Raw genomic sequence first — 26,545 nt, 5'->3', positions numbered from 1 at the left:
GTAAATGAACTAACTTATAAAATTTGTTTAAATATATTTTAATCTAACTCATATTTTCTCATTTTTTTAAACTCATATATTTATTTTTAAATAAATGTGGTTTGGGAACGTGTCCTACTGAGCCTCAATTATACTTAATTTTAATGGGCATTTATGGCCAACACCAGCATATGAAGTTTAAAAAATAAAAGAAAATTAATACTTTTTCATAAGAGTATTAAATTATTCTACTAGAAATAGCATATTCTCTATTCAGCCTTCGTTCTGCAGAAATAACTGAATAATAAAAGCTCCACCCAAACTACCCCATAGTGGAAACATACTTAAAATGTATGCGTTGAAGACCATGAAAATCATCAGTTTTTACATCAGTCCAAGTAAACCCAAATCTAATTTTCTAAGCATCCTCATTAAACTGTAAAAGAGCAAGCAGAGCTACCAAATATTTATTCCAGAAAACAAAGCTCATGAAGCGTGTAATTATTTTGTTCTTTCTTTAAATCTCTTTGCCAAGAATCCGAACTGGATTAAGTATTCAACACCAAGAGATTAAAGACGTAGATCCCTGTAGCTACCAGTGCACACATCTCCACATAATCACTGGGATTAACTTTCCAAGGAAGTAGATCAAAGCTTTATTTCCTTGCAGGGATCCGATAATAAAAGCCAAAGCTAAATCAAACTCTCATCACTTTTGCATCTATCCTTAAGCTGCCAGTTCAAGAATAATCAGAATATGTAAAAGATAAGGTTGGTGAGAGAGGGAAAAGGCACTGTATTTCACATTTAACAGTGAAAACACTAGACAAACATAATTAAAAAAATACAGAAAATAATGTGAAATTTTCCAGAGCATAATAAAAATAATAATGTTTAATAAAGGTGCATGAACATGAAAAGACATCACAATACGTACCTACGTAGACTACACATAAACCAGACTTGGTATTGTATGGCAGATCTTGACAATGAATTATGACGAATCTTTGCAAGTAGCATCTTTAACATTGTAGAAAGTCTGTTGTGAATTAGAAAATATGTCGTTTTTAGTTCCAGTTCAAGTTAGGAAATGTGGTTGCTAAATGAAGAACTTGTACTTGGAGTATCTACAGATCAGTTGACTTATCGTACTTATTAGTCACAAACTTTAGTCTGTTTTTAAAAAAACATGTAACCAATCTCTGGAGTACAGGTTTACTTTGACTGTATTTGTATTCCAGGGTTCCACTTCTGCCCTGGTGCTTAAGAAAGATCTGTAGGGAATTCAAAGGGGAAGAATCTGGCCTTTCGTCATTAATATTCCTATATGTCCACCAGGAAAAAACTGGAGCTCTCTGCTGTTAAGCATTTCATAAACATTAAGCCACATTTGATGAATCAGCCGTCTGTTAAATATTAGGGAATAGATTTATTTTTCCATTGTTTCAATTTCCTTACTTGAAATGCTTTTATCAGCAACATTTGTGAGTAATAACAAAAATATACCAATATTGAAAAGACAGAAATATTCCAGGAAGAAACTCCTAGAAAGATGATTGTTTCCTTTGGGCATGTTTAAAGACTTTGAGTCTTCAAAAGATTTATCTTTTGCATAGACTAAACATCCTAACTTAGTAGAAAATGACCTGTGCTTTTAAAAATCCCCTTCAAAGCTAAGAAACACTAGAACCGATATGAAATTGGGAAGCTCTGCTCTTGTGAAAGAACAGAAAATTTTCCAAACTTTGGCTATATTTTTGTCTAAATTTAATTAACAGATAGTGAAAAACTATCAGTGTAAGCCCATTTGGTATGAAAAATAAATTGTTTTTATAGCAGTGTTATTGTAATGGTCCTTCATGTGCATGTCATTAGACCTTTCCTTACCCTTTGTGGTATCCAGAGAAGTTATTCATTCTACCTTACTTGCAATACAGTAATTTTATAACAATATGTATTTATTTCTATTTTTAAGTGTCATGTTTGCTAATGCTTATATTAGTCATTTCAGTTTAAATGAATTTAAAAGATATAAAAATATAACTATAGAAAAGTAATACATTTCTCTTTTTCTCAAGGGGCATTACCTATTTTATGCTAAAAGACACATACAAAAATTTATTTCCCTCAAATTTTTTGAGGTAAAAGTGTGATCTCATTACATAGCTCAGACAAAAACCTTATATTACTGTAAGTTGTAACTGCCAGCCTGGGAACAATCCAAAGAAATTAAATTAGTTGCAACACCATTAATTTCTTAAAATAAGAAAAAAAGTACATAATCAGTTAATGGTTCATGACTCCTCAAATAAAACCTCATAACTGAATATACTGTATCAGATTTCTGCATGGCGATCCCTGTTATACAAGGTCTTGGAGAAAAACACAACCTCTGGGTAGCATCTCAGTCCCTAAGAAGGTTAACCACATGATCATGAAACTATGAAGTTGATCTTTGGGGAAAATAAATCATTCAATTCCGCAGTACATGGAAAAGAAAGAAAGCATTTGGCTTCTCTCTGGGGCCTGATACACGTCTTATTTCTCTGTCTATTGGTTTGTGGTAGAAACCCTGGTGGTGTAGTGGTTAAGTGCTATGGCTGCTAACCAAGAGGTTGGCAGTTCAAATTCTCCAGGTGCTCCTTGGAAACTCTATGGGGCAGTTCCACTCTGTCCTGTAGGGTCGCTATGAGTCAGAATCAACTCGATGGCAGTGGGTTTGGGTTTGAGCTTGGGTATTGGTTGGTGGGGGTAACTTGCCAGAAATTAGAAGATTAAGAAAAGGCAATCATATAGAACCAGGCCAATGTGATACTGGAATTTCTGACTTCCTGTGAAAAATAAGAAAGCAGTAAAAAGGTACAAAAGTTTCCAGACATATCAGCTTTTATGTTGGCAATTCTCACCCCGCCCTTCTTGTCTTTCCCAGCTATTACTGTTCCACCCTCCTTACAATCCAGATTATATGGACAAAATAGCGAAGCCAGACAACATTTCTCCAGAAAGAAAAAACAAAACAAAAAAAAAAGGATTGTGGACTTCACAATCATGTCTCCGAAACAATGTAGAATGTGAAAGACAGATTTTGATCAGTCAACAAACCCTGCTAGCAACAACTGGATCAGCACTGGCAGTTAGTTACCTGTTACTGATTGTTTATCCCAGGCACCGAGCTAAATCTTTTCTCTCCATTATCTCATTTTCTCTCTCAACAACCCTGCACTACAAATCATATAATTTCTCTTTCTCGACTGAATATTCAGAGATTTTGCGTAGTTAAACAACTTCCCAATATTTAGTGATTTTTAGTGGCAGTCTTTGAACCCAGCTGTGTCATAGTCTGGTCACTGGATTATGCTGTCTCAAAGTAGTCACTATGACATCTATTAAACACGTGGAACACAAAAATGGCTACTGGTAAATATTGTTATGAGATCTGTTCATTGTTTCTTCAAATTTAAAATGCTTACACACACACACCCCCAACTTTGTGTACTAATTTTTGTTCTGGTTAGGTCCTCTCAGAGTCGGTATATAGTTCCCCTACAGGTTTAAAATAAGGTTTGTTTGGAAGAGCTATTTTTATGTTATTCAAAGAAATGCTTCCAAGCTGTTCTTTTCACCTTGCCTTTCCCATTTTCCAAATCAGCCCACCTTTGTGTAGACCCTTATTACCATGTCATTAGCCATAACAATGATTGATCTATCTTCCTTCCAGCCTTCACCCATCTGTGCAAGCAAAACTTTCAAACCCAGACATTTTAAGCATTAAACATATACTGGGGCTCTGTTCAATAGATCTTTCATAAATCCCCAGTCCCCAGCCTGCAGCCCCAGAGAGTAAGAAAAGTCAGGTCATGAGCAGGAAGTAATGGAGACAAGGCAGTTTCTGAGCTGAAACTCCGACTCATAGCTGGTTTATTGTTGTCATGACGACGAGTTCCACATGCCTCAAGTCACTGGTTTCTGAAAAGAATGATGCAGTGTCTAGCCTTACAGCTGGACATATAAACCAAATTAGTCTACCATGCTTCTACCTGCTTTGTGGGTATTAGTGAAAAGAGCAATATATCACGCAATCAGTCATGTAGCAGTTAAGCTCCACACACTGCCTTCTCAAGTCTGCAACTCATTTTTTTCAGCTCCCCAGAATAATAGCTCGAAATCTGGGGAGGGGAGGGGATCAAAGTAATTTTAGTAGATATTTTAAATTCTTCAATGAAAGATCAACTAGAAAAGCCATTTATTGTGTTTTTACATACTAATACTGGCCTACCTTTAAATCGCACAAATAGAATGAAGGCGTCACAAATTTTTCGGTGAAAAAGCGTCAAACTTCATTGATTTGTAAAAGATTTAAAAAAAAAAAAGAAGCAAGTGTTTCAGAAAAGGGAAGCCTGGTTTGCCTGCTCCAGATGTGAAATGAGAGCCTTGAAAGGCGAATTCTACTCCTCGCTCTCCAAGTGATTAATTGAATTACCTAGGGGAAGTAATTTAACCCAGCCGTGTAAAAGAAAATATGCATTTACCCACCAGAACAGGGTGTCTAAGTTGAATCCACACCTGCACCACTGACATCACTGCCTCCTCGAAAACACTATTAAGACCCCCTCTTTGGCTCACACCCCTCCCCCAGCCTACCCTGACTTGTCTGCACGTCTCTACCTCTGGCTTTAAATGCTCAAGTCTTATCACACCCATAAATATTTTCAATCCCCTGTCTCCTTCTTCCACCTGGTTCTGTTATATCTCCCGTGTCTACTCCAGAAAGTTCAAAATGTGAAGTAGGTTAAGCCTGTCTTTAGCATTTTGCTCTCCCAGCCCCAGATCCACATGGGGCTCCTTTTTCAGTCACTTGGTATTGTCATGCTGTCCCCGGAGCTGTCTTGGGTCTCATTCTGTAGTATCCTACTTGGGCTTGCCCTCCATAAGCCAGTATCTGTAGTCAGAAACTTCTCTGTATGCTCTTTTCTCCATCCTGTCAACAGTCTATTTTAATCACTTTTCCCTATTTAGCATGCTTTGTGTGGCCAGTTCACCCTAAAAGGAATTGAGCATGGGTTGCTGTTTTACCTCTCTGTCTATACATCTCTTGCAGTCTGGGTGAAAACTATCACTCCAATGAGCAAAGGGAGGAAGACGGGAAGCAAGAGTTGATTCTTAGGCAGGAAAACATGAAATGGGGGAAAATGAGTGGGTGATCATACTGAGGTATAATTCCCTGACAGTAATGAATTTAAAATGCTAAATCATTACCCTTTCTACCCTCATGAGTAAAATACGCTCACATTTTAAAATGAGCCATCAGTTTATCTTAAGGAATGAGTTTAATGATAGAAATTTCAGGCACTGTGGCAGTCAGTGCTAGAGGCATTTTTGTATCTGGGAGGTCTCTTAAGACTTTAGGTTGGGTCAAGTCTGGAGGTATTTGAATCCACATGAAGCTGAATTATTTGTAACTGAGAAGCATTTATTTTATTGAGAAGCATGCAGGATAAAAGCCAGTTGTAAGGCACTGTGTAATAGTGGAAGGTGTCCTGGTGGTGCAGTGGTTAAAGCTCTCAGCTGGTAACTGAAAATTCAGTGGTTTGAACCCATCAGCCCCACTGCAGGAGAAAGATGTGCCAGTCTGCCTTCATAAAGATTTTCAGATTTGGAAACCCTATGGTTTCCTATGGGGCAGTTCTACCCCGTCCTATAGGATTGCTGTGGGTCAGAATCGACCAGATGGCAATCTTTCTTTCTTTTTTTTTTTGGTACCATGGCATAGACTCGGCTAAAATATGGGTCAAACCATAGCTCATGGTATAATCCGTAAGTCTCTAATATGCTAGGTGCCTGTTCTTGGGCCAATAGACATAACATAGAACACTAGAGCCTTTGGGGGTCCCTAAGTATTGATGATGTAAGTATTTAGGATATATTACTAAAATATTTTCATATTTAAAACAACACTTGTTTTCCATAAGACACACGATGACCCATCTGATGTAGATTTATGTTATTTTTCCCCAAGTTTTAAGAAACAAGTTTAATTTAAACAACTATTTTATGATGCCTCCAGGTGATTGCTGCACATGGTTTCTGGTAACCTTGTAGGGCTTTGATAGCTTATAGAACTCTTTGAGAATATATTTGTTTTAGCAGCATGGCTTTACACACAAAGATTTTGAAAAGTATGTACAAACTTATCAATATCTAGAGTACAGCACAGATTGTATGTTTCTGTTCATAAATGGGTATATGCATATTTGAAAATATACCTATGGGATCTAAAAGTACAATTACCTTTTACTTGAAAGTAATTGATCACTAGTTTGTCATTTAGTGATAAAGACCATGATCTATAAAGACTGCAGTGGTGTATAGCAAAGACCTATAATAAATGATCCTCTTTAATCAAATAATATTTATCCTTAACGTTGAGCACCGTAACAATGAATGGTTCTAAAAATGTTTTTGGAAGATGGATGAGCAAAAGAAGTGGCCAGAAGTGGGGAACACGACGGTAAAAAAGCAGACTTGTAACCATCAGGGAATATTTCGTTGCCTACTTTCATTTACAGAAAACAAACAAAAAAATTCTATCATTTGGAAATGTCCCAAGCATCTACTTTGTTCAGAAGGTTAGGCATTATGTTATATCACTAAGTAATTCATTCTTAAATTCACTAGTTCACTTTCCTCTGTTCCATTGCCTTTTCTAGGAGGTGGTGTGGTCTATGTTGTGTTTCACAAACTTCCATCCTCTATTTTCCCACATGGCCTCCTGGCTTCCAAATTGTCATGGATTCCATCTGTGATGTATAGTGTCTGATGCCTGCTGATACATTCTTGCTGCCCAGCACCGTGTGGAATATATGCCAGTCACTATCAACATCGGAATAATCCAAATACCTCAGCAAAATGCTTCTCTCTTTTTCACTCTGAGCAACCAACTTTCCATTCCATCACTATCTGCATCTGAAAGAGCAGAAAGAAGCACGCTAAATTTATACACCAGATTTAGTCACTATACAACTATTTTGTTGGTTTCATGAAGAAATTGTGACCTAGTTGTTATTGTTGCTGCTGTAGTTGGTTTGTCTTAACTCCTTTTCATCTAGATGTCAGGCACAGGTTCAAAGAGAATGAGGCCAGAAACGTGAAGCACTACAACAAGACTCTCAGTTGTCCTTTACCTACACACCCAATATTCCTCTTCATATCAAACTACTTCACTCCAAATTTCTCTCTGATTGAAGAATGAAAGTCATTGCCCCCAAACTGGAGGACCCAACACCCAGAACCAAGTGCCAAACTAGGCAAAACCAGTCCTTTGTTAAACCCTACCAGCCCCCAGATATGTGGTATCAACTTAAATCTGCATGGTACACAATTTGGACCTTCATTTGGGTGCCTAATATGATGAGAACAATTAATTGGACCTAAGTGGAGTGAAAAGAGTACCAAAATTAAGAGTCAAAAAATCTGGATTTTCCTGTCAGTTCTGTCCAAAATTATATGTTCAAGCTGATTCATCCCACTGTCTCTGTTTCTTAATTCAAAATTGACATTTTTCTCTAAAACCTTCAGGACACTGTGAGTCATTTTTTGAGAAAACAAATAAAATCCGTTACCTACCACAGAGAATTTATGAGTACCAGATGAATTAGGAAACCAATAACTGAAAAAGTTATTGAGCCTCTCATGGGCTCAGATCCCAGACTTGTAGAAAAGGAGGCTGATGGAACTAAACTGGTTGACAGCTAAGAGTTCTTCTTCCTAACCCAAAACTATGTGATTCAATTAAAGTCATAAATATGTAAGCTCTTTGAAATTAACATCACTGTTATTGAAAATACACAAAGCATGTTTTTATTTTGAATTAACTATCTCATAAATCATCAAGTGTATGTAAAACCAACTTTTTAGCTTTTAAAGCATATTTTTAAAAAATATTCTGGAACAATACACTATATGGTATTTCCTATTTAGAGCATGGTCTTTCCAATTTTAGAGGGACACAATATTAATTTTTTTTTTTTTTTAATTTTTAGCAACCTTATAATCCTCGTGGAGTCCTTGGAAGTGCAAATGGTTAATGTGCTTGGTTGCTAACTGAAAGTTTAGAGGTTTGAGTCCCCCCAGAGGCATGTTAGAGGAAAGTCCTAACGATCTAAAAAACGATATACTCCTGAAAAAAATCAGTCTTTGAAAACCATGTTAATCAACTCGACGGCAGCTGGTAAACTGGTGTAATTCTGATGAGATGTACATGCAGTACCGTGTAATATTTACAAGTCACTTTATATTTTCAAGATCTCAAGGCATTAATTAGATACTTGTCACATGAAACTGAAGCATCATTGTCGTCACTCGCAACTTATAGGTGAGGAAACTGGGATGTAAAAAGCTAAGCGAATCGCCCAACGTTATAAGGCATATCGGTAGAAGGCAAGATTGCAAAAGGGAGTCTGACTCTCAGCGATGTGCTTGAAACTGGATCAACTCTTCTAACCATGAATCCATGTATTTCAGCTTCCTTCTACCTAGACGGTAACAAAAACAAACCAACCACCGCCTCAGTGTTTATAATTTAATGTCTAATTTTGTTCTTACATATAAAAACATGCAGGATATACGTGCCATCTTTCATTTGCATTTAAAAATAAACTTTAGTTCTAAAGTCAATTTAAAAATTTGCTTTAAATTCTGCCATCTTGATTGTTTTATGTAGCTGATATGTTAAACAGGCACAATATGTAGATGTCTTTAAGATTCCTTTTTTTTTTTATTATTGTTTTCCACTCTCCTAGTATTCTCCTCCATAGAGGCAAGTTTTGCTTTTGTTTTTATTTGATTTGCTTGATTTAGTTGTTTCCTTTTTAATTGCGGGAGCTGGGGGAAGGGGTGGGAAAAGGCTTTGTCTTGCCTTGCCACTGGATGAACACTTTGGCAGGCACACGTCATTTACGGTCACTTTCAGACAAAATAAAGCCCTGAGGTCACGTTAAGTTACCAACACAGTCTCAATTCAGTAGCTTGCTTATCCATTCCCAAATAATAACCAAAATGTTGAACACAATTGTATGTCTATCATCATCCTCTTTCCCAGCCAACATTTTCTAGGATGAGGGCAGAGGTAAGGTAATGGAGAAATTAAAAAAAAAAAAAAAAAAGTCCAATCCCATTGCCTTGAAGTCCTCTCTGACTCATGGCTATCCCATATGTTACAGAATTGAATTGCTCCCTAGTGTTTCCAGGCCAAAATTCCTATCATAGCCTCTGTATCCATTAGCTGGATTGTATGTAATTTTGACCAGCCATTTTAGAGGACTACATTAATTTCCAAAAAAGCACCAATTTTCTTTCTCAACCTGCTTTACAGTAGCACAGCTCACCGGGCAACTAACAGTACAAATATCCTCACAACTTCAGGAGCCACAAATTAAGGTTCTTATCTATCCCACCTTGGGCTGGAAGCTGCAGGTACCCAAGAAGGCCACAGCTTTCCCAAAAGAAATGTCTTCACAAATCCTCCTCACCCTTCTGCTTTCTCTAGACTCTAGAATTCTTAAAGCATTTGCATGGATTCAAAGTTATAAAACTAATTCTTCCTAATTTTCGTTAACAATCTTGGGCATGGTGTGTCTCTCACTCACAGTGGCAACAGATATCTAGCATATCTTGACTCCTCTGTTGAAATGTCCACCTTAATCCTCTATCCTACCCATTTAACTTTATAGTAGAGACTATGTCACCCAAAATAACTATTGGAAGCCATGTCTGAATTATAAATATTCCACTTTCTCCCTGGTAATGTTCCTGTGACATCTTTCTAGCCACTAGTGTGAACATTTGACCCAGATTGGGTCAATCATGGTGTGCAATTCCCCGGCTCTCAATGAACAATTGAAGGATAAGTATGTGATGTGACCTGTACTATTCAGGGCTCTTCATTGTTGAAAGAAAGAAGAAATGTTTCTTCCCCTCCTCAGATTACTGAAGGAGATAGAATGACCACTCTCCCTTGAGAAGGCAGTGATGGAGGGAACAGTAGCAGGTCTTCTCTGCATTCCTGTTATCATGCTTCCATACCATAGTAGGAACGGCTAATCTAATTGGTCAGAGATTCCCATTTATTGGGCCATGTGGTAGGATTAACCAGTTGCCATTGATTTGACTCTGACTCATAGCGACTCAATGTATGTCCGAGTAGAACTGTGCTACATGGGGTTTTCAATGGCTGATTTTTTTGGAAGTAGATAGACAGGCCTTTATTCTGAGGCACCTCTGGGTGATCTTGAACCTCCAACCTTTTGGTTCGTAGCTGAGCACATTAACTGTTTGAGCCACCCAGGATTACTATTCTTAAAAGCAAGTAATAGTCTTTCCATCTTGTCTTGTTGCCTGTCTTATGGATCTGTAAGAAGCGTAATGATCTCTTTTTCTCCTTCTTGCTACCATGCAAAATCAGAGTCCACATGGCCTACTGTCTGAAGACCAGCCTAACCAAAAGGAATCCCTCCTCCTCTCCTTTCTGCCAACCAAAAAATGTAGGAAGCAAGTTTCCGATCCTCTTGGAGTTGGGTAGATACGTGGACTGAAATTTTTCTATTGAAGGTGTTTATAAGACCCAAGTTTGAGGAAGGAGTAAAACCTCTTCTGTAATCAGTCTATTGGCTTGAGGTGGTTGACCTTATGCACTGATCCCAATTGTGCTATCAGTTGTTACTGTTTATTCTCTTTACTTTAGAGCCCAGGAAGAGAGGAGGTGTGAGTAATTGGCTCAGGAAATTTATAGCACCAGTGAATTTACTAACTAAAACTCTAAGAGAAAGAACTACTTCCTTCTCAGATTACAAAGCTGGAGGAATGTGAGTCTGGATCTCCCACCACACATGGAGAAAACCCATCTGCAGCAGAAAAAAATAAAGCCAGCTCACACAAAGAAGTAGAGTCTTAAAGGTGATGGTCTCCGCCATCCCTAAGGACAGCTCCATGCCTATGCTACCTGCATTTGGGTTACAAGAACAAACAAAAACCACTTGATTTCTTCATGTTAATTTGACTTGGGCTTTTGACACCAGCAACTGACAAATATATCTTGATTGATAGAATTCTTGATTGCTTATTAACACTATTGACCACTTTCTGTGGTCCACCCTTACAGCAGCCTATACAAGGACACTGGTGATCTGACACTAGTATCTTTTAGAGCTAAACTTTACTGGAAAGAACATATATTCAATTTTGCCTACACGTGCTTACTGATATTTTCTAACTATTAATGAAATTGAATAAGTAGATGAACACATTTTTAAAAAGCTAATACAGAAGGACCTACTCATTCAGCCCACATCTGTGGACCATATCCCCAACACTCAACAATACTTGGCTCTATTATTCCTTTTACCACATTTTCTTCCTGAAAAAAAAAAAAAAATCTTTGTACCTCATGTCAGCCAGAGATCTAAAGCCAGAGATCATATTTACCCTAAGCACAAACGTGTTTAAGTGCAAGAGGAGAAATCTTAATACAAGGAAGGTAAAAATCATATGGATCTTTATTCAGCATGGAGAATTATTTTATAATCCATTCAGAACGGTCTTACCTTCTTTATATAGCAGCCCCTTGTGTAAAATCACAAAATCATTATATCTGGCAAAGGAAATGAGAAATTTTAAGGGTTGTTAGCACATTGAATTTTCATCTCAAGGAAAACTTGCATAAAGTTATATAAAACGGGTCTTTCTGTAATTAAGATGCATTAAGAAAATACATAGTGTATGGTGGTCCAACCTGGCACTAATGAAATAGAGTTATAAGTGGGGGAAGCACTCTGGGATATAGGAATATTATTTTAAAACTTGTGGGAGAGGTGGTGAAAAAAATGGGTTCTATAGCTCTGTTTCTTTATGTTCATATTAGCTAAAGAGTTGCTGGGAGGGTATATAAAAAGAGGTCACAGCCACAAAGCTTTAATGCTTTAACAAAAACTACCCAGAATATAGAAGAAAAAAAAAAGCACCCTGTAAAAAGCCACACCCGTGGGTTGCAGGTGCTTACTCTAACCTAGGGACCAGAAAAGAAAAATAAATAAATAATGTGTCTATAACATATAATGACATTCTGACAGACGTGTTTCCCTCAAGGCCCTTTTAAGCACCTGCTGCCCTTCAGCATGTTTTGTTGTTGTTCTGGGTACATTACATGAGTAAATCATTTAAGGGAACTGGGCTGGAAATATGCAATATTATAACATAGCGTGTGCTATATAAATGCTAAATCACGTTATTCAAGGAAGAGAGATGTGATTTTAAAAAAGAGAGAGAGCACCTAGGCTGTTGGTGATAGCATTAGTCTGACAAGCAATAAGGCTGTCCTCTTTAATCTGCCTCTCTGGTCTCTGCTCAGTTTCTGTGATCATGTTCACACAGGTGGTTTAATAGGCAACAGAGGGCTGGAAGCTGCTGGAATTTCAGGTCCACTATAGACAAAATGAGGCCTAGTCAATATAACCCAAAAAATAGCCCTCAATTTTAAAAAAAAATTTATTTATCGTGCTTTAAGTGAAAGTTTACAAATCAAATTAGTCTCTCATACACAAACTTATACATGTCTTGTTATGTACTCCTAGCTGCTCTCCCCCTAATGAGACAGCACACTCCTCCTCTCTACCCTGTGTTCCCCTTGACCATTCAACCAGCTCCTGTCCCCCTCTGCCTTCTCATCTTGCCTCCAGACAGGCGCTGCCACATAGTCTCATGTGTCTATTTGAGCCAAGAAGCTCACTCCTCACCAGTATCATTTTCTATCTCGTAGTCCAGTCCAATTCCTGTCTGAAGAGATGGCTTCGGGAATGGTTCCAATCTTGCCTAGCCCCTCAAATTTTCCTGTGAAAAAGCATTCCGATTTTTGAGGCACTTGATTTTAAAACACTAAAGTGCAATAGACTTTATTATTAAAAATAGGTGTTTTTATTATAGTTATTTATTTTATTATAGAATCAGTTTTACTCCTCCTTTAAGTAAAATAGAGCAAAAATATTCTATTTTTTCGTTTTCTTAGTAATTCCAACTTTTTGTGAAACATGGTCTTAATGATATAAAGAAGAGATCAAAGTAAAAGCATTTTATTTTATTGTGCTTTTGGTGAAAGGAGACACTTTTTAAGCCATTTAAAAGATGTAGTTTTAAGAAACATTCCAAGAATGATACGACTTGCCTATACCAAATCTTTATAAGAATTAAGACCTCTGAAGGAGAATATCTACATAACAATCTGTGGGTAGGTTGTCGCTGTGTTGGTAGCCACAGTTTAAGCTTGTTTTTCTGTCTTTCTCACCACCAACAGAAGAGAGAAAATTGCACTGAATTTATATCCTAATCCACCCTAATTCCCTTTCTTTACCAGTAAACTGTATTAATTGGCTTTCTGAACCCTAAATATTAGGGCTGCTAAGTAGAAAATAATGTGCTATAAGCCTTCTAAACACTGTGGTTGTCCCTAGTGTTTTCCTGTGCGGGAGAGAGCACCATGACACTGTCTGCAACACTAACACTTGACATAAAATTTGACCTGTCCTGGCCAAAATGGGAGGAACTATCAGCCAACAGTGCTGATTTTTCCCCCCATTTATATAAAATTAATTTTTTCTACTGTTGTAAAAATATACTTTAAAACAACGTTTTTTCAATTCGACATTCTTCACACGTACAATTCGGTGGAAAGCACCCTAGCTGCACCAACAGTTAGGCTTTCAGCTGCTAACCAAAAGGTTGGCAGTTCGAGCCCACCCAGTGGCTCCTCCGGAGAAATTGCTAGCGATTTGCTTCCACAAAGATTACAGCCAAGACAACACTACAGGGCAGTTCTCCTCTGTCACGTGGGGTCCCTAGGAGTTGGAATCAACCCGAGGGCACCTAACAACAAACAATTTGGTGACGCCAATTACTTCAATCATGTGGTCCAATTATCACAGTGGTGGTGATTTTTGATGAAAGATAAAAAATGAATAGGTTAAAACCTACTGTGTGAATTGGTACTTCAGCAAATACACTGCACATTTACTCCAAGACAGTGTGTGATTAAGCTCTCCGTTTGTTGACAGACTCACATGTACTGCTTTAGAGAAGAAGGAGTGTGAAGTGACATGACCAGCGTTGGATGCTACTGGTGCCTCTGCTCTGGGATAATGTTCCCCACAGACTTACATCTTAGCCATTCAAAATAGAGAGAAGAAAGGCAGTACTTATGACAGAGCAGGAATAACCCTGCACAGATTTTTCTCTGTGTCCCCAAAATATTGCAACTGTAACAAAATTGTCAGAAAGCAGTAGCAGCAGTCAAACCAAAATTATGCCAGGCAGATGCTATTTGAAAATATACCTGTTATTCATGGACATAACTTATTTTTTTAAATCTTCATTTTTTAAATTTTCAATAAAATAATGTCTAATAAAAAAAAAAAACAGTTGCCATCAAGTCGATTCAACTCATGGCAATCCCATGAGATGCAGAGTAGAAATGCACACCAAAGTGTTTTCAAGGCTGATTTTTTCCAAGTAGATCACTAGGCCTTTCTCTGAGGTGCCTCTGGGTGAGTTTGAGCTGCCAACCTTTCAGTTAGTAGCCAAACGCTTAACCAGTTCCATCACTCAGGACTCCAGAATACATATATATATATATATATATATATGAATTTTTGTGAAATAGGGTAAAGAATAGTAGGTTCCATTTGCTCAGTGTCTATTACACATCAAGCAATGTACTAGTCACTTTGCAGACACTATCCCATAAATCCTCAGAGGAATTCTATAATCGACAGTTATTGTGCCAATTTTATAAATGACAAAACTGGCGCTTCCAGACATTAAGTAGATCACCCGACACCAAGCATTTAGTAAACTGTGGAACCTATGTTTAAGTTCAGGACGCTTTATTTCAAATCATGTGGTCTTAAAGTCCAATATTAATTCTATTTCAGAGATTAAGAAAATAATATATTCTACTTTTTGCATATCAAGTATTTCAAAAGGACCTGTTGCAAACACTCATAATTCTGTCTACTGGCGTGAGGTAAGGTTCTTTTGTTCTCAGTTCTGCAGTCCCCATGTCTACACTTACCCAGCACTTCTCCAAGTGTGTTTACCTCCCTAAGGATGCAAAGAGACTGCTGGAGAGCTGTAAGTGATGCTAGTTACATTCCCTGTCCATCATGCAGATTAGGCAAAGAGCATTGCCTACCTTTCTCCAAAAAAGAGAGAAATTAAAACATAGGCTAAATGTCACAAGCTAGTTTTATAAAATTTTATACAGCACACTTTTTTTTCAAATATTTATGACTTTGTTTTCTTTTTTTCTGATAATTTTCCCCTATAAACGTTGTGGACAAAGAATAGTTTTGAAAAAAAAAAAAGTTTGGAAATCACAACTACACATTTCATGCATTCTCACAATACAACGAGAATAAGGAAATGACTGTTCATCCACTTAACCAGTACCAGTGGCAGAGTCTATAATAGCCTAAATCTCTGGATTGTATTAGTCAGAAGGGAAATGAGTGTTTGAATGTTCATAGGGTTCAGACACGATATTCAGTTTACACAGTAGTAATTAAATACAATGCATATTTGAACAGATGGCTGTCTCTTCGGTAGAGCGCAAGGTGTATTAATTTATTTGTGTTCAAGAACCATGTTTTATGAAATAAATAGATGATAGATATAGACAGTGTACTCATTTCAGGGCTACCATAACAAAATATCACAAACTGGGTACAGAAATTTATTGTCTCATAGTTAAAAGTACAAATCAATGCATTGGTAGGACCATGTTGCCTCCCAAGTTTCGAGGGAAGGATCCTCTCCTGTTTCTCTCAACTTCTGGTAGGCCCAGTCTTCCCCTGGCTTGTAGATATGTCTTCACATGCCCCTCATTCCTCTATCTGAATATCTGCATCCCTTCGTATTTATAAAGATGCCACTCAGATTGGGTTAGGACTCACCCTACTCCAGTATGACCTCTTGTTAACTGATAATGTCTTCAAAGATCCTATTTCAAACAAGATCGTGTTCACAGGTACCAAGGATTAGGACTTCAACATATCTTTTCGGGAGATACAATTTCATAACAGGTGGATACACAGGTAGATAGTAGATAGATATGCAGATAGGTAGGTAGACTGATAGATGGATATGGAGAGGTATCTAGATATATCTTAAACTCTACCCAAATCAGAATAAGGAAATGCTCATACTTTGTGAGGCATGAGGAAACTGGACTGACAGAGAATCACATATTCACATTTCACAACTGAAGTTCACTCTGGATGGGACACAAGCTCATTAAGTGGTTAACAAGACATTTTCAACATTATTAAAAATTATTATTTTTCTCTTTGAAAAGTTGAATTTGATTAACTTGGTTAACTTTATTGAGTGATGTGATTCCATTATGCTGATACCAGTTTTTGGATTATTATTATTATTGGTTATATTACATGATTATATTATATGATTATTATAAAAAAATATATTATATGATTATTATTACTGGTTATAGAAAGACAAGAGTCAATGTCCAGAGAATATCTGCAGTACTGACCCTAAACATGGGCAGGAGACAAACGTGAGCCCCCACGCTGGTCCTCAGTCTTCACGGGCCTCACATACAGCAAACACAAAAATATAGCCATGCACACCACAGACACACAAAAATATATGTTTACTAAAGAACACGTGAGCACCTCTGTAACTCAGGGTCTGGCAGTAAGGGCCTTCACAGCACATGCTGTGAGTCTGTACATCCACTCTGTTTCCAACACCAATCAGTCACCTGGGAAATACTTGTCCTCATCTCTTCACTATGTCCTTAGTATAAAAGGCATCTACATATGAATGTCATGAAGCTGTGGTTGATAGAGAGTGGTGCAAGAAGGGTAAAAGAGTAGTGAAAATGTTTAAGGAAGGGAAAAGGCAAATGAATTTGAAAACCTCTCAAACAGCATAAACAGATTGTTGCATAACGAAGTACTGGTTCCCAGTAGGCCTGAGTGTCCATTTACTTGCTTATCTTCATGTTCCAATTTGTGGATCCAATTTGTGAACCCATTTGTATGTGAATTAGCACAGTATTCACAAGTTTGTTGGGCAGCTGAGGAACATTTTGCAATATTAAACTCTTCATATTACTCTTAAACTTGTATACATATTTATATCTATCTACACCCAATTTTTTTTTGGTTTTTTTATACCTAAGTCGGTATGAGTCGGAATTGACTCGACGGCAGGCAGTGGGTTTGGGTTTTTTTTTTTGGTTATACCTAAATCTGATATTCACGAAGTATGATACTGATTCTTTACTGAGACAAGTAGATGAACATTGAACACAAGAATTATAAATCATTTTATTTAAAAATTAATTAGTTGATGAAATTTTTCCAAAACATTAGCTTTATTTAAATAATTTTATGTAGGCTTTTTAAATTTTTCATTAGTTTGCATTTTTTTATTAGATGATATTGCATATTTAAGAAAAAATCCTTTATGAAAAATTATTTAAAATTTTTACATTTAATTTATGTTTCTGATGATAATGCATTCACATAGTATCCACATTGAAAATAATTACATTTTACTTCATTTATATTTTGATGAAGATATAGTCAAATTGTATATGCTGTGGAAATGATTAAAATAGAGCATAAGTTAGAAAAAAATTTTTGTTTATAATTATATAATTAGTGGTTGTGCTGAAATAAACACAAAAGTACATTTTATGGAGTAAATATATAATAATTTATGAATTATGTAAGACTCTATTTTATTACTCCAAGCTTTGCCAGCTCATCAACAGAACACCCATATCTGCATAATAATAATTAAATTCATGTGTCTCACATTCTGCCTGTTTTCAATCATATTAAAATCATAACTGAAACATGTGTTTAAGTTTTTGTCATTATAAAGATATGTCAATGTAAAAAATAAAGCATTTATATTTACAAGTTTGTAAGCTTGATTTTTTTTTTTCAAGCTTAATTTATAATAGTTTACTGGTTAAACTACTAGAAAACAATACTTCATTATGGAATGATCTATTTCACTCATGCTATTTGAGAGAAAGATTGATAAATCAATTAGCCTTTTCTATTTCTTACGTGGTGTGAGGGCCTCCATTTGTTCTGGTCCCCCAGGCCTTGCAAAAGTTAGCAGCTGGCCAGGCCCGCATCTGCTTTCAAAGGACAGGAAACAAGTGATTGGCTAATGGACAGCTAATTTTCAGGTGTTCCTATACATAGATGTGAATATGTTTGCCCTTTGGGTTTTTCTATTGGATTGAACTTTGTTGGCCAAAAATATTTGGATAGTTTCTACAAGACCACTAATATGTGTCACCTGGTTGTTAGCCACAAAGGAGGAAAGATTCTGTAAGTATGATCGTTTTCCTGGATTTAATCTTGACTCTCATTTCCTTAAAATCATCAGCAAATTGAATATGACAATAGCTCAGCTAATAGACATAATTTGGTGTTCTACCAAAAACATATTTCTGCTGTGCCTGACAGAGGAAGTAGTTCTCTTCAACCATATTAAGTTTGAGCAATGCTTCATTTTTTTGAGCCTTATGCAATTACTCTTCAAGGTAATAAACATGAGTCATTCTTTTATGGCTGTTAATCTATTTTTACGTATCTGCATAATAATGTAGTTGATGAACTTTAATAAAATCTGAAGTGAGGTCCCCTTGAGGCCATTTTCAGGCTGATTTTGCTGCAAACTTCAGTGAGTGGAAATTCGGTTAGCTCAACATACAGTGTGTTTCCTTTTGAGCTAATGAGAAGCATGTCTGTGCTGGCCTGGTATAAGTGGTCTGGCCTGGAATACTGGTTGTTAAAACAAACTACACACCATCCACGACCTAACTGCCGATGATTTGATGGTGTAACATAACTTAATTGAATACATTTTCAGTTTGGAAAAGGTAAATAGGAAACAATGCAGCAAGAATGAGCATGTCTGCAAATATGCCATCTAACTCTTTCTGGAAGAAATCCAGGAGATTACAGAAGGACTAGACTAAATCAGACAGTTCAGTCAATTTTCTCTTCCGAAGAAATGTTCTGTCCCAAGTAATCAGTAAATGATTGAACTGTTTATGGGATTGACTTAGGTCCTATATATGAGACATGAGACTGAGAGCTCCAATAGCAGAGAAATTTGATCTAGACAATGGAATCTCAAATATTCTTTTTGTAAAGTCATTCTCTAGGGTCTTCCTCTTCCATGCTTCTGCAAAATAGTATGTATAATTGTTCTTAAAATCATTATTTCTTCTATATTACATTGTAAGTTATTATGCATATGTCTATCATCCCTATTTACTGTAAATTGCTACAGTCCAGAAACTATTTTCTTATTTAATTCCAACCATAATATGTTGCACAATTTAATAATGAAATGGGAAAGGAATCAAATGAACTTTAAATTCTAAAATCAGAGAATGAAAACTGTCTTTGAGAAGTCAACTTGCCAAATTCCTCATATTCAGGTAAGCTGAATATCTATACCAGGGACAAGAGTCCAGCAGAAACCCACAGGCATACCAAGGAAGGGATGTGAGCTTTTTTTAAATTTTTTTAAATGGATAAGCCAGTTGCCAATGCCACACTTTCTATCAATAGTGACATTCACTGCCAACCACAAGCAGGGCAATGCATATTTCTCTTGCAGCTGAAAAGTGGGAAGTTGGTAGCCAGGTACCAGTTCTCTGTCAGTCAGCCCTCATCTCCATCCTAGAAATCTCCTTCACTCATGTGATACAACTTCTCTGACTCAGTGGTCAGTTGTCAATAACACTGCACCCCACAATCACATCAACAGGCACATTGGATCCCCCCATGCTTTGAAATTAAGATATTTAAAGTGTTCTTCTTTGTAACAACCACATACTGAATATTAGTATATGCTCATGCTGATTGAGACATACATTCAATTCAGGTTAAAATTCTGTGTTAATTTCCTATATGCTTGTGATTCTGCTAAAAGCTTACACATCTCCTTAAGCACAAAGTCTATTTTATCTGTGTTATTTCTAAAGTCCCTTAAAAGGTCCTGGAACTTAATAGCTGGTCAGACATATTTATTTATTTGAATTTGGGAGTCTTTAAGAGAAAAAATTCTTTCTTAAAAAATAATTTTTGTTGTGCTCTAAGTGAAAGTTTACAAATCAAGTCAGTCTCTCACACAAAAACTTATATACACCTTGCTACTTACTCCCAATTATTCTCCCCCTAATGAGACAGCACGCTTTCTCCCTTAACTCTCTTTTCATGTCCATTTCGTGAGCTTCTAATCCCCTCTACCCTCCCATCTCCCCTCCAGGCAGGAGATGCCAACATAGTTTCAAGTGTCCACCTGATCCAAGAAGCTCACTCCTCACCAGCATCCCTCTCCAACCCATTGTCCAGTCCAATCCATGTCTGAAGAGTTGGCTTCAGGAGTGGTTCCTGTCCCGGGCCAACAGCAGGTTTGGGAGCCATGACCACTGGGGCCCTTCTAGTCTCCGTCTGGTCTTTTTAGGAGAATCTGGGGTCTGCATCCCACTGCTCTCCTGCTTCCTTAGGGGTTCTCTGTTGTGTTCCCCGTCAGGGCAGTCATCGGTTGTATCTGGGCACCGTCTAGTTCTTCTTGTCTCAGGATGACGTAGTTGATGGTTCATGTGGCCCTTTCTGTCTCTTGGGCTCGTAATCACCTTATGTCCTTTGGGTTCTTCATTCTCCTTTGATCCAGGTAGGTTGAGACCAATTGATGCATCTTAGATGGCTGCTTGCTAACATTTAAGACCCCAGACACCACTCTTCAAAGTGGGATGTGGACTGTTTTCTCAATAGATTTTATTATGCCAATTGATTTAGATGTCCCCTGAAACTATGGTCCCCAAACCCCTGCCCCTGCTACACTGGCCTTCAAAGCATTCAGTTTATTCAGGAAACTTCTTTGCTTTTGGTTTAGTCCAGTTGTGCTGACCTCCCCTGTATTGCGTGTTGTCTTTCCCTTCACCTAAAGTGGTTCTTATCTACTATTTAATTAGTGAATAGCCATCTCCCACCCTCCCTCCCTCCCCCCTCTCATAACCACAAAAGAATGTTTTTTTCTCAGTTTAAACTATTTCTCAAGTTCTTATACTAGTGTTCTTATACAACATTTGTCCATCTGCAACTAATTTCACTCAGGATAATGCCTTCCAGGTTCCTCCATGTTATGAAACGTTTCACAGATTCCTCACTGTTCTTTATCGATGTGTAGTATTCCATTGTGTGAATATACCGTAATTTATTTATCCCTTCATCCATTGATGGGCATCTTGGTTGCTTCTATCTTTTTGCTATTGTAAACAGTGCTGCAATGAACATGGGTGTGCATATATCTGTTTGTGTAAAGGCTCTTATTTCTCTAGGATATATTCCAAGGAGAGGGATTGCTGGATCATATGCTGGTTCTATTTCTAGCTTTTTAAGGAAGCACCAAATCGATTTCCAAAGTGGTTGTACCATTTGACATTCCCACCAGCAGCATATAAGTGTTCCAATCTCTCCACAGCCTCTCCAACATTTATTATTTTGTGTTTTTTGGATTAATGCCAGCCTTGTTGGAGTGAGATGAAATCTCATTGTAGTTTTGATCTGCATTTCTCTAATGGCTAATGATCATGAACATTTCTTCATGTATCTGTTAGCTACTTGAATGTCTTCTTTAGTGAAGCGTAAGAAAAAATTCTTATACCTTGTCTTAGTCATCTAGTGCTGCCATAACAGAAATACCACAAGTGGATACCTTTAACAAAGAGAAATTTATAGTTGGTTATAAGTCCAAACTCAGGGCGTAGGCTCCAGGGGAAGGCTTTCTCTCTCTGTTGGCTGTGGAGGAAGGTCTTTGTCCTCAATCTTCCCCTAGCCGAGGAGCTTCTCAAGCACAGGGAGCCTGTGTCCAAAGGATGCGCTCTGCTCCTGGTGCTGCTTTCCTGGTGGTGTGAGGTCCCCAGCTCTCTCCTTGCTTCCCTTTCCTTTTATCTCTCAGGGACACTCCCTTTACCTTGGATCATGGAGGTGACCTAAGTAAGGGTAGGTGTTACAATCCCACCCTAATATTCTCAACATAAAATTACGATCACAAAATAGAGGACAACCACACATGGCCTAACCACGTTGATACACACATTTTTGGGGGGACATAATTCAATCCATGAAGTACCTTATAAAGTTTAGTTTATTTGCTTACTATGAGAGAATTACATTTGAGTTGCCCAGTTTTTTTTTTTTTTTTAATTTTGGTGAAAATAGATTTATTCAACAATTTTTACAGGCATAGTTCATTCACCTTGTGTCACCATTCTCCCTGTCTCTGCCCGTATTGTTTCATCATTGTTGACTTAGACTCTCTGCCCCTTAAAATTTTCATTTGTGTATTAGAGTTACTGTTGTCCATTTAATTTCATATGGGTTTTTTTTTTTTTAGAAGAGTACATCGCTCAAGGAGAACGTCCTTTATTAAATTAGCTAAATTGTTTAATTTTTTTTTTTAATTGTTTAAAGATGACTTCATGAGACAGTTTTGGTTCAAGGCTTAAACATGGTTTCCAGGCAATAGATTCTGGGGTTCTTCCAGTCTCAATGTATCCAGTAAGTCTAGTTTCCAATAAGAATTTGAAGTTCTATTGCACATTTTTTCCTCCTTTTGATCAAGATTTAACTATTGGGTCCTTGGTTAAAATGTTCATTAATGGTAGCCTGGCACCGTCCATTTCTTCTGGTCTCAGGACAAAGGACGTAGTAGTTCATGGAGGCAATTAGACCTGCAGACCATTTCCTTCTCTGATTCCTGAGTCTCTTTCTTTCTCTGTAGTTCTAGGCAAATAGAGACCAATTGTTGCATCTCGGGTAACTCCTTTTAAGTTTTTAAGACCCTAGGCACTACTCTCTGTTGAGTTTCCCTGTTTTGTAAGCATTTTCATTATTTGTTTACAGTCAACTAAAATCTCTCTTGTTCTAATATAAACTATCTTTTTCTCATTTGCATATTTCTGAACAAAGAAAACATGAATTTAGCATCATCTAGTTCTGCATAATACTCTTTGCCCATCAATTCTTATCTCTAAAATTTGACCTTCCTTCTATAACTCTGCCATCTGCTATTGCCAGAAAGTAGCTTCAGTTGCAATTGTGTATGCTAGTGTGTCAGTATAATATATACTATATTAATATGAAAGTGGCAAATTTATTATTATCCTAATTCCTCACAAGAAATAACTGTTTTTTGCCTAGCAAGGCCATAGGCCATTCTTAGAAACAGGGAAGGTGGTGCTGGCAAATCACGGTGCTCTCTACTAAGTCGTATTTGAAAAGCACCAGTAAAACTTAAAAAATAAGGGTATAAAACAAATACAGGGGTGTAAGACAAAAACACCAACTAGAGCGTACCAGAAATTAACTAAACTGCAGACAAAACAAATATGTGTAGCTTTGTGTTTTTGTGTGCTTAATATAATTGGATGCTAAGAAAGTGTATCAGGGAATCTTTTTTTTTTTTTTTGAGTGGGGCCAAAACCCACTGCCTTCAAGTCAATTATGACTCGTAATGACCCTGTAGGACAGAGTAGAACTGCTCCATAGGGTTTCCAAGGAGCACCTGGTGGATTTCCAAGGAGCGCCAACCTTTTGGTCAGCAGCCATAGCTCTTAACCAATACACCACCAGGTTTCCAAAAAGCATCAGGAATTCCTGGCAATGGAAAGGATTTAAATTTGTTTGATGTCAAGATATGGTTTTCCTACTACATTTGCTGGTAATTATCAGATCTTTAAATTTTCAGACAGACACTGCCTCCCATGAGAAATATTTGTTATTTTTCACAAAGAATATAACAGTACAATTTTCTGCTACACACTAATTTGGGGAACCTAAAAAAAAAAAAAAATTTTTTTTTTTTTAAGGTTGCTTCTGTGCACCTCAGTTAGCTCATCTCTTAAAGAGGTATAATACTATCTTCTGGGACTGCTTTAAAGATTAAATGGGCTAATCTCTAAAAGCCCCTGGAAAATAGTAGGGATTCAACAAATATGGGTTAATATTTTCTTTTCACAGTGTGTGCCTTTGGCATTGTAAAAAAAACTCCAAAATGTTGGGAGATTGTATAACTGAACAAAAAATACTGAAGAATAATTTTTTTTTAAAGTCGTTTAAAAGCAAGCCCTTTCACAGGAGCCAATCTGAAACAATTTGTGCAATAAAATAAATAATATGGTATTGGATTATTACCCAAAGTATAAAATAAATATAAATGAGCCCATATTGATATAAATAAGTGATTGAATAAATAAATAAAAGGGAGGAAAGGGACAAGTCTTCCTTAAAGAAGAACTCCAAATAATACTTCGTCCTACAATTTAATGCTCCCTTTTTTTTCCACTTTTAGTGTGGACTAGGTTTAGGATTTAAGGTTGAAAAAAAAAAAAAAAACTAGTAACTTTACAGCGAAGAAATCTGGAAAGCACTACCTTAACCAAGTGATCAAGGTTAACATCACCACTGATAAGTCATGTTAATAGCACGTATCCCCTGATACAATGTGATGAGAATGGCACTTCACTTCTGTGGTGTTCTTTACAAAAAAAAAAAAAAAAAAAAATGACTTCAGTTTGACCATAAGAAAAAAGATGGAACAAATTCAAACTGAAGAAAATTCTTCAAAATATCTGACCAGTACTCTTCAAAGCTGTCAAGGTCATGAAAAAGAAAAGGAAAGTCTGAGAAAATATCATAAACCAGACAAGACTGAAAAAACATTAAGGACTGAATAGAAAGGAAGATCTTGGGTTGGATTCTAGAACACAAAATGGACATTAATGGAAAAACTGGATGAAATCCGAATACAGTCTGTAGGTTAATTAACAGTAATGTGCCGGTGTTAATTTCTTAGTTTTGACAAACGTACTGTGGTTCCATAAGACGTTAACATTAGCAAAAATTGAGTGAAGGGTACAAAAACTCTGTCCTATCTTTGCAACTTTTCCATAAATCTAATTATTCCAAAATAAAAAGTTTACTTTTAAAAAAAAAAAGTTTATAAATGGCATCGCTATTTCTTTATTAACTAATCTCAAACACAAAGAAAACCCACACAAGAAACCTTGCCTATTCTGCTGGTTCATCTGGGATACTGTAATACAGTGTTTGGTGAAGTTGTGAGACGTAATCAACTCACAAAGAAAGATTATAAACTCTTTGAAATCCCAAGGTGAAAGAAAGGCATTTGGTATGTAAACAGTTTTAGTTGGATCATTTAAAAACGTTCCTGCCTGCATGAAGCCTAAAAAAAAGATGAATCATTGGACACTGTTTTCTCTAATCAAATTCATTCTGCCTTTAACTGTGAATGGAGGATGCTGAAATAACTGATTGACATTTGAAAAAATTCAATCAATTTGGCATCATGTATCACGAAGTCCCAGCCAGGAAAAGAGATTATTCTTGCTGATTTCACCTGTGTTTGCTTTTTAAAGTTCAAAAATTTAGACTGTTTGCAGAGTCAGAAAGATATTTCATTCCCCAAGTGGAAAATGATAGGTAGCACTTTTAACAGATTTTGGAACAAAAGCTATCACACAGCTGGTGGTCTATCAAACACTCCCCTGTACAGAAATGATGCAATTAGCTAAGCTGGCAAAATTACCTTCATGTTGTTGCTGGTTCCTGTCAAGTCACCTCTGACTCATGGCGACCTTCCGTATAACAGAACGAGATGTTGCCCTGTCTTTGACCATCTTCATGATTGCTGATATTTTTTTATTCTATTATTGTGGCTATTGTGCAGCGCCTTCTAACCTGGGGGCTCATCTTCCATCACTGTATTGTACAACATTCTGTTATGATTCATAAAGTTCCCATTAACCAATTTTCAGAAGCAGGTTGCCAGAACTTTCTCCTTAGTCTGGAAGCTCCACTGAAACCCACCCACTGTAGGAGGTCTTGCTGGTATTTGAAATACTTGTGGCATAGCTTCCAGCATCATATCAACTTGCAAGCCACCAGTAGGACAAACTAACAGACAGGTGGTAGTGCCTTCATAGTAGTTGTGTTTTTTTCAATGTTTCTCAACCCCTATTACTCAGGGTTGTTACTAGATGGTATTTAACAGGGGCTCTGCACCACTCTTTGAGGATCCTACTATTCTTCAGATAGTTTCTCACCAGCCTTGACCCCAGCCTCTGACCTTCCACATCATCAAATTTGAATTGTTGGTTTTAATTGATAATCAACTCATAGCAGATCTGCATATCTTTGGTTAAATGCAGGTGTACTTACCTACACAGAAAAACTTTAATTTTGTTGCTGCAAACTGAGAGCCAATTTGGTGAACAAAAGTTTTTGTTCAGCTGTTGACTAATCTGTCCAGCTTTTCTTGTCTAGTTTCATCAGGTTGATCCCATTAATCCGGAATAGAACTTTATTAGGCAGTCTTCTTTGCAAATAGTTTGTTCTCATAACATTTATTTCTAAGGCAGCTCATGTAACATGGAAAA

The sequence above is a fragment of the Elephas maximus genome, chromosome 4 (assembly GCF_024166365.1).
Source record: "Elephas maximus indicus isolate mEleMax1 chromosome 4, mEleMax1 primary haplotype, whole genome shotgun sequence".
Classification (NCBI taxonomy): domain Eukaryota; kingdom Metazoa; phylum Chordata; class Mammalia; order Proboscidea; family Elephantidae; genus Elephas; species Elephas maximus.
The sequence above is the reverse complement of the archived record's forward strand: the minus strand, read 5'-3'. Positions refer to the sequence as shown.